Raw genomic sequence first — 15,383 nt, 5'->3', positions numbered from 1 at the left:
GAATTCTTGAGCACTTGAAGAGAAAAGTGATTTTTGCTAGCTGTTCTTAGATGAATTTGTGTTGTGAATTGCATGATTGAAGCTGATTCGAAGATTAGTGAAGGTTGAACTGTTGTGCATTTTAGTAAACAACCGGTAACTGAGGCAACACGCGAGATGTAAGGTATTTCTTTGTAAATCCCTTTTCAAATTAAGTTTATCTGAATGGCTTCGTCATCTAAGCCAGTAGAGAGGTTAATGATCACACCAGAACCTATAAAGGTTGTGGAATCAAAATTAATAGTGTCTTACAATGCTTTATCTCAAGTTCCTGATGGTGTAATTGTAAATGGTGATTTGTCTAGCTCTATTGATTGTAAAATCAAAGACTTAGGACCACTATCAATTTAAATTCATTGTAGTGATTGTAATTCATTGTAATGATTTGTATAACAATTTGTGATGATCTCTTATGATTTTAATTATAAATTCATGATGTAAGTAGGGTTTTGTGGTCAACCTAATTGAGATTAATATTTAGGATGACACAGTTGATGTTTATTGTGTTGGTGGTCTTAGAGAATGTGTTAAGCCATCCCAGTGAAGTGTGAGATCTTCCTGAGAGTTGTAGAGTGTTGTGTATAACTGGATCTGATCAAGTAAGTAGAGAAGTGCAAGTAAACAAATCATTTTCTTACTGTTGTTCCCTAACAGTTGCAGCAGGTTAAATCCCTTAATTGGGTAGGTCCTAATAGGCCTTAAACCTTTAAGTCCCCTAATAGGGGATCTCTCTAAAGAGTGTTAAATCCTCTCACAAGGTTGACCCTAACAGATCATCAAGCTCCTAATCGGGCTGCTAGGAAAATCCCTTAACTGGGTGACTCTTAACAGGGTCTGCTCCTAACCAGGCGTATTGTAAGCTCCTAACAGGGGTAAGCTCCTTACAGGGCATACTTCAAAAGAGTACAAATATTTGTGGGTGCCAATTCCAACCATGGTTTTTCCCTATTTGGGTTTCCATGTCACAAAAACTTATGGTGTTCATGTGTGGAATATTTTTCATGTGATGTTCTTATTTATGTTTCATTTCATACATTATTTTTGAGACATCAATTATGATGTTTTATCAGAAGTTTATCAGAGGTAACCAGTACTTATAAGGAGTTGTTTTAGAAAGTTTTTGATCTATTTGGTAAGGTTAATGAGTTGGTAAATGATAAAGTTTATATGATTGGTTTGGTGGTGAAAGTATTGATAGTTATGGTAAATGATTTGATTAATGTGTTAAGCAAATCTGATAAAGTGGTTGTTAGATCTGATTAAAGAAGTTGAGATATTTGTTAAATGGTTTCAGATCTAATATAAGTTTTATTTTGGATTCAAAGTTACAATTGGTCTTAATACTGATTCACCCCCCCTTCTTTGAGTATTAACCAGATCCTCATAGGATTAACAATATGTAGTTGGTGTCAATGACAAAGGGAATAAATCTATAGCTCCTCCTAATCAAACCCTCCAAATATTTTCCAATCCATTTCTTTCTCATTCTACCAATGTTGTTGTGTTTGAGTCTCTTTCTTTCTCTCCTAATGACCTTCACATAGAATCTAATAATATTGTGAACCTTGTTGAGAAATGTACACCTCCAAAATATTTATGCATTACTTTTGATTCTAGTGAGACTATTGTTGCACTTGATGGTCCATTATATATCAAGTCACAAAGATCAAAGACAACCTATGACAAGGGGCGCTCATTGATCTAGTGTGTATGGTGAATGTGATTATTGACGAACATCTTTATGTTGGTTGAAAAATTTGTAAATTGGGGAAGTTTACAAAATTGTGGTTTCAACCATAGTATGCAAGATTAAATCTCTCCTAATTTATAAGGGAAGGACCCCCCTTTTGGTTTACTACTCTCTTTATCTGGAATAGAATACACACTATGATTTCTACTCTAACATGGGTGGTATATCATCCTATTCTCTCTTTAGAATAGATGTTATTCTCTCCTCTATTTTTAGAAAAGAACTTACAATCTTGAGTAGTAATAATTAAATTCTAATTTCTAAGTTACAAAGAAATAACTTAGAGTCCGTGAATGAAAAATACAAATAAAGAAGCAAAATTTCTGTGAAGGCTCAAAGTCCTTTGTTGCTTCTCTGGGACGAGAAAATAATGCTTAAGCTCAAATTCTTATCAATTAGTATTTTCCTATCAACCTTTCTTTAAAATAACTTTTGTAACTCATTGTGTCAACTAAGATAATCAAAGAAAAACACAAAGTCTTTATCTTGATATCTTATTACAAATTTTGATAATCGTTTTTTGAAATAACAATACGAAGGTCAAAGTCTTGAATTTATTATCTCCTTACCAAGATGAAAAAAAAAAGCACAAAGTCTTTGGGATGCTATATTATTACAATTCAATTAACTCTTTTTAAAAAAAAAACAAGAAGAAGCTCAAAGTCTTGAAAATGTTATCTCTTTTAACTAATTACTAATTCTATTTAACAAGTGCTGAAATATGACACAAAGTTCACAAATCAAATCTTGTTCTACTCTTCAATAATATCTTTCCACAACATCTTTACTTAATCAAAACAAGATTGAGTAACAATTATCTCACCATAAATGCAATGAATCCAACACAAACTTTGAATGCCAAAGCTATCTTCTTATTTGATCAAGTTTGCAAAATAACAATAGGAATGCAAAGTTTCACTTTTTCTCTTCACTTCGACAGAGTTTTGTTGCATAAGATTAAAGATGAAAATTGCAATGAGAAAAATACGAAAGCTATGGCAAACTACGACTAAGTAAAAAATGAGTCCTACTTGACTTAGAACTTGTGCATATTCTAGATGCAAAACGTATATAAAAAAATACACTTAAAGTGTGAATTGGAATTACAAAATGACACTAAACTAGAAATGCATAAAAATGACTAAGTGTATGGATCTCCATCTTGAACATCATCGTCTGCATTTTTTCTTCAAGAAATCTTCATATTGTTGCAAGGTAGCTTGTATTTCAGAGTTATCTAGTAGTAGTGTGCGAAATCTGGCATTTGGAGTGGAGTGCAGTATGGATTTGAAGGATTCTTAGAATTGGACAAAAAAGACCAAAAAAATGCAAGTAGGGGTTACTTTGGTGTAATTAAGGTTTATAAACTTGATTTGCACCAAAAAAAGGCGACTTTGGTGTATTTTGGGTTTATAAACCCGATTTGCACCAAAAGGGTGACTTTGGTGCATTTCAGGTTTATTGACCCGATTTGTACCAAAAAGGGTGACTTTGGTGCATTTTAGGTTTATAAACTCGATTTGCACCAAAAGGGTGACGTTGGTGGATTTTGGATATATAAACCCGATTTGCCCAAAAAAAAGGTGACTTTGGTGCATTTCAGGTTTATAAATCTGATTTGCACAAAAAGGGTGACTTTGGTGCACATTTTGGGTTTATAAACCTGATTTGCACCAAAAAGGGTGACTTTGGTGTATTTTGGGTTTATAAAACCGATTTGCACCAAAAAAAGGTGACTTTGGTCTACATTTCGGGTTTATAAACCTGATTTGCACCAAAAGGCGTGACTTTGGTGCATTTTGGGTTTATAAAATTGATTTGCACCAAAAAAAGGTGACTTTGGTGCATTTCAGGTTTATAAACCCGATTTGCACCAAAAGGGTGACTTTGGTGCATTTCAAATTTATAAACCAGATTTGCACCAAAAAGGACGACTTCAGTGCATTTCGGGTTTATGAACCCAATTTGCACCAAAATGATGACTTTGGTGCTTTTCGAGTTTATAAACCCGATTTGCACCAAAAAGGGTGACTGTGGTGCATTTCGGGTTCATAAACCCGATTTGCACCAAAAAAAGGTGACTTTGGTGCATTTCAAGTTTATAAACCCAGTTTGCATCAAAAGGGTGACTTTGGTGCATTTCGGGTTTATAAACCTGATTTGTATCAAAAAGGGTGACTTTGGTGTATTTTAGGTTTATAAACCTGATTTGCACAAAAAGTGTGACTTTGGTGCATTTTGGGTTTATAAAATCGATTTGCACCAAAAGGGTGACTTTGGTGCATTTGGGGTTTATAAACCCAATTTACACCAAAAACACGACTTTGGTGCATTTCAGGTTTATAAACCTGATTTGCACCAAAAAATAAAAACTAACTCCTAAAAAGATAATTTATCAATCTTTTAGATTGACAAATTAAGACTCAAATTAAGACGATTTCTTGAGAGACTGACTACACATGAGGGGGTTTGACAAGCACCTCGACATGCATGCTTAGAGGGTGAGGGCTATGAAATAGACAAATTTCAAAGGGGTTAATTCATACTTTTGAGCAAGCCAAAATTAAGGATAACACTTTATACTCAACAATTGCATCAAGTAACATATGATAAATTTGATGTTATGGTTAAGGTGTATGATGGTTTTTCTTGCCTTACTATTGGTTCTATCACCCTTCCTATTGAGGTTGGTACTAAGCTCTTAGATGTCAACTTTTCTATTATTCCTACATCAGATCATGAATTAATCATAGGTTCATAAATGTTCGAAATTCCCTCATAATGACACTATTATAATAATTAATCATACCCTTTACCAACCAACTGCGAAGCATGAAAATTTCACTCTTGATTACTTTTGGCCTAAACAACTTGATCTTCTTAAGCCTCAAAATGACATCCTTTTCTTATCTTATCAAAAAAGAAAAAAATGAGTTGAGTGTAGCCTTGAGTAAACCTAGAGACCCTACCCCCATGGATATTCCTACTCCTTCCATTCCTCCTATAAATGCCTCAGTCCTACCTCCTACATCATACAAAAAAAATCACTTAACATCAAGTATCTCTCAACCTATTAGGTTTCTTTTGTCCTCCCCCCCTCCCACCCCCCCCATATAAGGGAAGAAAAGAATCCTATGTCCATCGATCCTCAACCTTCACAAGCTTTGACTAAAACTAAAAGGAATAGTTGTGCAAGAGAACACCAATGAAGGTGTCGTACCAAGTCTCACAAAATTTCTCCCCAAGCTATTTCCTCCCCAAAGACACCAAATGTTGACTTGGTCCCATTTGTCCAACTTTCACATAACCCTAGGGATGAAGTTCAACTCAAATCACCTAAATTAAAGATGCTCAAGAAAAATGAGGATTCAACTTCTTTTTGTGTTAAAGATCCTATTTTTATTAATCTAGATGGTGATATGGACGATGATAATGTTTTTTATGCTAACAATGTTTATTCTAATGTTTCTAATGATATGTATGAGCTTGTTGAAATTAATCATGAGTTATCCTCACATTTTTCAAAAGCATTAATCCTAGCTCCTAGTGACAAACAAAGTGATTCATCCTTCTAAGAGCATGGTACTTGTTTGGAACTTGTAGTAGCTCCATCTATTGTGCTCAAAGTGGCTCCTCTTGCATTTTGTCCACCATCCCTAGATGATGTTAAGCAAGATTGGGAGGTAAATGATTTGCTTGGCTAGCTTTATTCGTATCATGGATTGTCTTTTGTGTGTTTTCTTTTTTGTAATGTGTTTCCCCTGTGATGTGCTACTTGACATGTTTTTGTGTTATGTTTGATTCCCTTTGGATGAACCTTGTTACTCCATTGGTACAAGGTAATAAAGAGGTTGAATCCATTGTGACATTCCTCTATTTGTATCTGAATTCTTCTATATATCATACATGTGCTATTGTGTTGGCATTTAGATATTGTTTTGTATGATCGGTAAGTGATATGGTTGTCATTGTTGGCAACATCATCTCCTTAGTCTACATAGTCCATCAGTAGTAAGTAGACCGAGTAGCAGTGAGTAGATCGGCTAAGATATAAGTCAACCAACAAGCAATGAGTAGACCGGCAAGCAATGAGTTAATTGACAAGTAGTGAGTAAATCGACAAGCAGTGATTAGACCAACAAGCAGTAAGTAGACCGGCAAGTAGTAAGAAGACCGGGTAGCAATGAGTAGATCGGCACAAGAGAGGTCTATCGACTAAACAATACAGACTGGTATTATGGAGGAAACTAGCTAGATAGATTTTGATCGCTTCACTGGAAGAGTCTGTAACCAGTAGACTGGTAATGCTCAGTTAATTTCAGCTAAATCGAGAGTCTTCTCCAGTCAACCAACGAACTTATCGTCATGTTCAATTGTATTGATAGAGATTCTTGCAACGTTTTCAAAGACGTGATTTAAGGCATGATAATGGAATTTTGAAAGAAATGTTTTTGGAGGGAAAGCTGATGATAGAATCAAGGGTCAATAAATACACATATCTTATTCTTGAGATGGTTGTTGTCAAGGTGAATGGAGAGAATGTAAAAGTGGACACAGGGGGAGTTTTAAGAGACTATAGAGCCAAGTGATAGAGGACCGATAGAGTGGAGTTTTCACAAAGAGGTGACTAAAGTGACAGAGGATCGGTAGAGTGGAGTTTTCATAGAGTGGTGACTCAAGTGACAGAGGACCGACAATGTGATATCAAAGGATCAACAAATTGGCAGAAGGCAGAGTTGAAAGTGCATTTAGGAATTTAGAGTCATGTAGATCAGACACAACTGATGCAAACCTAGTATGAGTAGCAATTTTAGCATATCATCCATTTGTTGCTTTCTAACAACTGCAACATAAATCCCTTAACCAGGTGGACTTTAATAGGTCCCATTGTAAAAATCCCTTAACTAGGTGACATCTTAATTGATGTTCTAAGTCCTCCAACCATGCTACCTTTAATAGGGTAAAGGCACTAACCAACCTTAAACAAAATCCCTTAACAGGGTGGCACCTAACAGTGTCTTTGTAATATCCTAACAAGGATGGCTCTTAACCGAGCGTACTCCAGAAGAGTATGAATTTTGTGAGTTCCTACTCACGTTGTGGTTTTCTCCCTATTTGGTTTCCATGAGATAAATCTGTGTGTCATTGTGTATCTTTTCATGTATGCATAATCTTCTGTAGTAAATGTTTACATTGATGAATGGTAAATTAGTTCAAACTTAAAGTAAAAGTTTTAATTGATTAAATATGGTAAAGTGTTGATTGACCCCTCCCCTCTCAGCACCAGTTGGGACTAGAAATTGGTATAAGAGCTCAGTTCTTCTAAAGTGATGCTTGACAACTTGAGGACAAAGATCATGGAAGAGTACCAGTATCAGAAGTAGATAAAACAATAAAATCATTGCTCAGCTGAAAGAGAGACTGATTAAATATCTTGCAAAAAGGAAGGAATTATCTCAACAGCTAAATGAGAGTCAGGATATCATAGATCAACTCTCTGAACATAGTAGATCTGAAGAAGCTATCTTAGAACTTATGGAAAAGAACAAGAAGCAGACTGAAGAAATTACACATCTCAAAAGAGAACATGAAGGTCAGGCCCTGAGAATGACCGAGATACTGGAAGCCAACATAAGTGTTGATGAAAGAAAAAGGGAGGCATAAGAAGAACTATCAAAAGAAGAAAGAGCCAGGAGGCTTGCTGAAGATTCCCTGAGAGAAAATGATGCAATCATGATTGAGAAAGATGAAGAAATCTGAGTTCTCACTCAAGAGAATGAATACATACATAAACATCTGAATGACAATGCAGAAGAAAAGGAGAAGATGATGAAAGAGATTGAACAGCTCAAGAGTGAGTTGAAAACTGAGAATGAGAGAAATGAGAAGCTAAGAAAATTCAATGAAAGCTCTAAGAAGGTAGATAAATAGTTGAAAGCTCAGAGAAGAGAAAAGGACACAACCGGCCTTGGTTACCCCGGTTCAGGTCCTATGGAAACTAGTGAATTATCTAAATCCAAAAGGATGAAGGATGATAAAAGAAACCATTCAGAAGAAAAAGGTATGAAGTCTTCCAAATTCTCTTGTAATCATTGTGGTAAATCGGTTCATAAGACCAATGACTGTAGAAATAAACTGGTTAGTCAAAATAAGACTTTTACCTTTGATGGTTATTGCCATAATTGTTATAAGTATGCCACACTGCTTATGAGTGTAGATCTCAATCTAGTAGTATGTCAAATGGAAGAAGATTTAATGGACATTGCTTCACATGCAATAAGTTTGGACACAGATCCGAAGAATGCAGGTTCAAGACAAATGTATCAAGATCATCGTTCAAACTGGTCAGTCCTAACAAAAGGAGTAATCAATTGAATGCCACTTGTTCCATGTGTGGTAATTTTGGTCATGTTGCAGAAAGCTGCATAATGAGATTGGGTCAGAGAAATAATTTAGGACCATGGGGGACAATTGGTATGGCATGCTTTAACTGCCATAAGATCGGCCACTTAGCCAGAGAATGTAGGAGTCGATCCTACAACTGGTCTGTAGACAAGAACCAGTTTAGTAAGAAGAAAGAGAAAAATGAGCTAAAAGGAAAGAAGACAACTGAAGAAGTAAGAAATGAAATTAAAAAAACATGGATCAAGAAGGATGAAGGATAAGAAGGAGAAGGACATTCTGAAACCAAGTCATCATCCATTGGTGATGACAGTTCCTCTTCTAACTAGGCATACTGATACCCAGGGGGAGCACATATGGTAAGATTAATTTTGAGTCCTCTTAACAAATTTAAGGATATGTTTATTTGCATAGTTGTGATGCATAAAATCTGGTCTAAAAGTTCTTGATTGAAGTTTGTCCTTTGTGTTATTTACTTGTGTGTCGGTATTGGCAACAAATAACCGGTAAAGTCAAATCGGTGTACTTTAAGTTATAAGTTTCAACACCAACCATTGGATCTTAGCGCCAATAAATCTCAATGGATAAATAAGGAAATATTAGCACATTTTCATTTACACTGACTTCTTGTGAACTTACTTGAGCTCCTATGTGATCAAAGGCGATTTGAAACTTGATAAGTTTTGCTTGTGCGGAAAACTCAAGCCGAGCGATAGTAGTGTTTGATATTACCTAGGAAAAGGTTTTCATCCTTGTCTGAGAGAAGTTTGTTTGAAGGTCATCATGACAACGCCGATATCGACTCCTGTGTTGGTTGAAGCTATCAAAGAACCCCAACCCGAGTTCAAGCTGCACCCAATGAAAGCTGGTGAAATTGACAAGAATGGTGCTTTATCATCTGTGCCCTCTAGTGTATTGTTGGTAGAAGATATTTGCTCTTACATTCATTGCAAGCTCGAAGAAACTGGAGACAAGTTCATTCAAAATGAGTTCAAAGGGCTTTGTGACAACGGTCAATTGAAGCCATAATTTCTACCTCTGAAGACAAAGGGCTTGGCTAATGTGATTGATTTTCCTAATTAGTTTTATGACAATTGGGTTAGATATGTACTAAGCAGGGTTCATGATCATTTTTGTGGCTGGAAGCTAATGCACCGATCAAGATTACAAAGAAGGTGATTTGAAGAGTGATAGGGTTCAGTGCCACCGGTGAAGTATTAACCCTAAGAATGATTTCATCAAATGAAGTCATCCGGTTAACCAAATCCCAGTGTGATAGTAGAGCAATGACAATCACCTATATTGAGGATGTTGAAGTAAGATTTGCCTCTGCAGTGTTGTGTTACAAGGTTTATCAATCAAGTCGGATGAATAGTGTGCCGAGCAGTGCCATTCATGCTAGATATCGAATTATCAAAGAAGATGCAACCTATGATATATGTGAGATGATTCAAAGTCAGTTCATGGTGAACATGGAAAGAATAAAGAAGGAAAGGAAGCAATCTTTCAAATACGGCTCACTATTGGTATGTATATTTTTCTATGTGCAAAACTTTTTCCCTGGTAAGTGTAATGTAGTATGGTCACAGGAGAAACCTATCATGGTTCAGATAGGTGAAATGATTAGGGATCTGGGAAATAATTTTGGTGAAATAATGTGGGGATACTTTAAGGAATTCCAAATTAGGATGCACAAGAGCAAAAGAATTCCATCCAGAATAGTGCAGATATACAAAGACAACATTTATTTCCTTGTTGACACAGATTGTTGTATCACTCAAGCAGTTCAACCCAAAACCTTTTGGGTTCCACCTATGGGATATGAGGTTGTAGCAGATCTTGTTAAAATTCATGTTAATATGCTCCTGTCTAAACTGGTAGACTCGAAGGCAAAGAGATTTGGAACATGTGAGGAGGCAAGCTCCAAAATAAAACATGAACTTCAGGTGCCAATTGTAAAAAGAAAAGTAAGAAAAATGATTGATACCCTTGACAAGAAATATGGAAGTGTAGCATCTCATGCCATTACCTCCACCAGTGTTAGTGAGAAAACATGGGTCACACCTGGTAAAGATGAAGAATCAATAGGTGGAAAGAAGAAAGTGTCAAAGACAAAACCTAAGGGGACTGCAACAACTAAACCTGCAACATACTCAAAGGAAAAGGATCTAGGTACTCCTATGTCTTCACTGAGTAAAGACAAACTGGTAGGAGTGACTTACACCAAAAATAAAAAGAGTGATTCTAAGCTTAAAAAGGATGAGAAAGAAGGTGATGTCACTAACACCCCATCTGATGTGGAAATAAAGGAGGTTAGAAGAAGTGGAAGGAACAAAACCCCATCAGTTGATGAGTTGGTGCATGGGATAAAAGAATATGGAGGTATGGCTGATTTTGGAAGGAGATATTCCCTATGTAACCAAGAAGACAAAAGGAAAATTGAGAAAGCCCTGATCCGAAACTTGAACAATTTTTGTAGGACTCCTAGTGAATTATATGGTATAATCCCATCAGATTTGCAAGATTAAATTGAAGGGAGATGGAAGACAACTCTAGCTACTGAAAATGAGCTCAGAATAAAAACATTCATGGAAGTGCAACATGACTTAGACCTTGATCAAGCTTCACTAGTGGCTGAAGCATGCATTCAACATTTCAAAATAAGGAATAGAACTAGGAGAGTAGCAGTAGTTGAAGTTGAAGTGGTGCATGTTGAAGGTGTTACCTTGTGGAAGGAAATTATGGTGCAGCCATCCTTGAGAAAGGAAAAGCTAAGGAAAAAGACTCCATTGAAGACTTTGATACTTTCACAATTGAGGACATCATAGGAAATGTTGTGTTAGACATCCCCAATCTGACAATGGCTATCGAACAACTGGTACACACTTTACCAATGAAGGAAGATGATCAAACTAAGCCTCCCAATAAAGATGAAGTGTTAGTTGAAGACATTCCTTATGAGGATACACCTCACAGAACCTATTGTCACCAAATCCTATTCTCTTTGAAGAAGAAAAAGAGGAAGAGAAGGAAACAGAGGAAGAAAAACCGGAAGAGAAGAAAGCAGAGGAAGGAAAAGAGGAAGAGAAGAAAGCAGAGGAAGGAAAAGAGGAAGAGAAGAAAGCAGAGGAAGGAAAAGAGGAAGAGAAGAAAGAAAAGGAAGGCAAAGAGGAAGAGAAGAAAGCAGAGGAAGGAAAGAGGAAGAGAAGAAAGTAAAGGATAACATAGCAGTGATGAATACCCCTCCAACAAAGAGGATTAGATTTAAACAATGAAAGTGAAAAGAAAAAGGTAAGAATCATCACAACAACTAGCTCAGAAGTTGAGACTGTAGAAAAGGAAGAAGGAACAGAGGATGAAGAAGAAGGTGACTTGGTCATTGATATAAAGAAAATGACCCCCAAGCAGTTGATCAAAGTCAGAAAAACTGAGAATCCAAGCTGAAAAGGTAAAACTAAGAGAAAAGAAAAAGAAGGCAAGAATCCTCACTTTTTTCTAGACAATTCTCTTTGACCTCATCCCATACATTGCAATTGATGATGCTGCGCCCATTATTGACTAGTTGGATACTCTTGTTAAAGCAATCAATTCAAAGGCAACCGATCTGGTGAAGGTTGTAATAAGGCAATATGAAACAAAACAAGGAGATAACTTAATGGAGCAAATAATAGTTGGAAAAGTTGCTCTTTCCACTAGAACTGAAGAAGTTAAAAATATATTGCAACAAGTTGGTCAATTACTGGTGAAATATTCAAGCTTTTCTTCTTTAATTAAAGACCTAGAAGACAAAAGGAATCAGATTCAAAAGGAAATTCAAGATTTGGTAAGCTCATTTGATCCTCTTATGAGTTCAGCATCAACCTTTACTGGAAAAGTCAAAATGCTAAATCATGAAATTAGAAGGTTGAAAGATGAAGAAGACAAAATAAGTCTTAGTTTGCTAGAGCTCCAGTGCTATTTAGCACCAATTGTTTATTTCATGCAACTAAACATTAAAGAAGCAGACCACCTCATAAATGAACCTGACTGTAAGACAGTGAATGATATGGAGGTCTTCATTGCAGTCTTACATGGCCACTTCACCACCATGAAACATGTTCAATCTTCATGGGAATCTTCCTTGAAAGTGGCTCAAGAAAAATTCAAAGAGATTTTTGCTTTATTTTGATAATTCTTTTTGGATAGTCTTTTCCATTGATAGAAAAAGGGGGAATTTTTGGAAATTTTGGAATCTCGTCTGAAACAGGGGCCAAAACCGACACAATTTTTGTAGCAGTTTGTAGTATTTGCCACCAATGCCAAAGGAGGAGTTTGTTGGAATTATGATATTGTTTTGTATGAATGGTAAGTGATATGGTTGTCATTGTTGGAAAAATCATCTCCTTAGTCTTCACATTCCATTAGTAGTAAGTAGACCGGGTAGCAGTGAGTAGATCGGCTAAGCAATAAGTAAACTGACAAGCAATAAGTAGACCAACAAGAAGTGATTTAACCGGCAAGCAGTGAATAGACCAGAAAATAGTGAGTAGATCGACAAGAAGTAAGTAGACCGACAAGAAGTAAGTAGACCGACAAGCAGTAAGACGATCGGGTAGTAGTGAGTAGATCGGCACAAGAGAGGTCCATCGGCTAAACAATACAGACCATTATTCAGGAGGAAACCAGCTAGACAGATTTTGATCGGTTCACCGGAAGAGTCTGTAATCGACAGACTGGTAACATTTAGTTACATTCAACTAAATTGGGAGTCTTCTCCAGTCAACTGATGGACTTATCGGCATGTTCAACTGTATTGATAAAGATTCCTGGAATGTTTTCAGAGATGTGATTTAAGGCATGATAATGGAATTTTGAAAGAAATGTTTTTGGAGGGAAAGCTGGCGACAGACTCAAGGGTCAATAAATACACATATCTTATTCTTGAGATGGTTGTTGTCAAGGTGAATGAAGAGAATGTAAAAGTGGACACAGGGGGAGTTTTAAGAGACTATAGAGCCGAGTGACAGAGGATCGACAAAGTGGAGTTTTCACAGAGTGGTGACTGAAGTGAAAGAGGACCGGTAGAGTTGAGTTTTCACATAGTGATGACTCAAGTGACAAAGGACCGACAGTGTGATATCAAAGGATCAACAAATCGGCAGAAGGCAGAGTTGAAAGTGCATTCAAGAATTTAGAGTCATGTAGATCAGACACAACCGATGCAAACCTAGTATGATACTTCAGTATGATTTGAATAGTCTTAAGTAGCAATTTTTGCAGATCATCCATTTGTTTCTTTCTAACAACTGCAACATAAATCCCTTAACCGGGTGGAATTTAACGAGTCCCATTGTAAAAATCTAATAACCGGGTGACATCTTAACTAATGTTCTAAGTCCTCCAACCAGGCTACCTTTACAAGGTAAAGGCACTAACCGGCCTTGAACAAAATCCCTTAATAGGGTGGCACCTAATAGTGTCTTTGTAATCTCCTAATATGGATAGCTCTTAACCGGGCGTACTCCAGAAGAGTACAAATTTTGTGAGTTCCTACTCGCACCATGGTTATCTCCCTATTGGGTTTCCATGAGATAAATCTGTGTGTCATTGTGTATCTTTTCATGTATGCATAATCTTCTGTAGTAAATAATGTTTACATTGATGAATGGTAAATTAGTTCAAACTTAAAGTAAAAGTTTTAATTGATTAAATCTGGTAAAGTGTTGATTCACCCCTCCCCTTTCAACACCGGTTGGGACTAACATATTGTTCACAAATTTGCCTTGTGTTGTCTACTTGGGGATAATACAAAGCATTGAGATATTCTTTTTTGGTATCTTCCATGTTGACTCAAAAAATACACTTGTTTGTTATCTCTTGTGCTCTTCTTCCACTGTGTTTGTATACGGTGAAAATGGATAGTGAAAAACAATAATATTGAAAGACTAACAAAGATCCAACCACAAAACCCTAGCCTAACAATGAAAGTAATCCACCATACACAAATTAAGATACCCAAGACCATGGAAACAAAGAAAAAAAACCAAAATATACCATTCACATGTCAAGTAGGGTTTCAATCTCCATTTCTTCCTATCTTTGTTGATCTTTTTTAATGTATTTGCTCTTAGATTTTATGTATGCACAAGAACTCAACAAAAAATGAAAATATGGTTGATAACTTGATCATAAGAAAGCTTTATCTGTCATTAGGGGATTAGATAATTAGGGTTGATAATGATGGAAGCATCCTCTTATATAAAAGACACTTTAGGAAATGAAGGGATAAGATTAAGGAGTGTAAAGATAAATAGTCGGCTAGGATTAAAAGGCAGGTAGAGGAAACAATTAAATGATGAGGGGGTAGGTAAGGCTAATGAATTAAGAGATGAATGACATGTGTCATGGGTAGAAAAGGCTAATGAATTAATTAAATAAATAAATAATTATTGAATTAATAGAGGAAATGGGATCAATTAAATAAATAAAAGTATTTATTTAAACAAGGAAAGGCTTAGAAGAGGATTAATGAATTAATTAAATAAATAAGAATTTATTTAATTAATAAAAGACTTAGGATTAAATAATTTAATAAATAAGAATTTATTTAATTAATAAAAGACTTAGGATTAAATAATTAAATAAATAAAAATATTTATTTAATTAGACATGACAATTTTAGGTGTCTACAGTGTTTGTAGTTCCACTACCTTTGAGGGATGAGGTTGATTCAAAATAAGTATTCTTTATATACATTATTTATCATAAGATAATACTGACCCAAGAGTTAGTGGATCCCTTATGTGCTTTTTCCTATATGTTTTGTGACCATTATCCTTTGATATGTCCTTTCTTAGGGGAATTTCATTGTGGTAATGTGCTTGTATTTTGGATGCTTATTACCTTAAAGCAATTGCTCCCGATAAGGCTTATGCAATCACTTTAACATGGGGGCATACACTCTACTCAATGTAACACTTTGTGCACACACCATGACATGTTTTTGACACTCACTTTGTAATTTGGTATTTTTATTTTTCATGACTCATAGTAAGCAAATCTTCTTAGGCCAGTGCAGTCATGCTTTCTCTTTCCCTTTCATGTGTTGTCCCTTTTATCTTATTTTGGAGTAGTAAGATCCTAAAGTCCCTAGGGGCTTGGTGTGTCTTGTCTCTTTGATATCTTGGTAAAAGTTCTTCAATGTGAATTTGTA

This window comes from Cryptomeria japonica, chromosome 10 (assembly GCF_030272615.1).
Source record: "Cryptomeria japonica chromosome 10, Sugi_1.0, whole genome shotgun sequence".
Classification (NCBI taxonomy): domain Eukaryota; kingdom Viridiplantae; phylum Streptophyta; class Pinopsida; order Cupressales; family Cupressaceae; genus Cryptomeria; species Cryptomeria japonica.
This window is presented reverse-complemented; position numbering follows the sequence as displayed.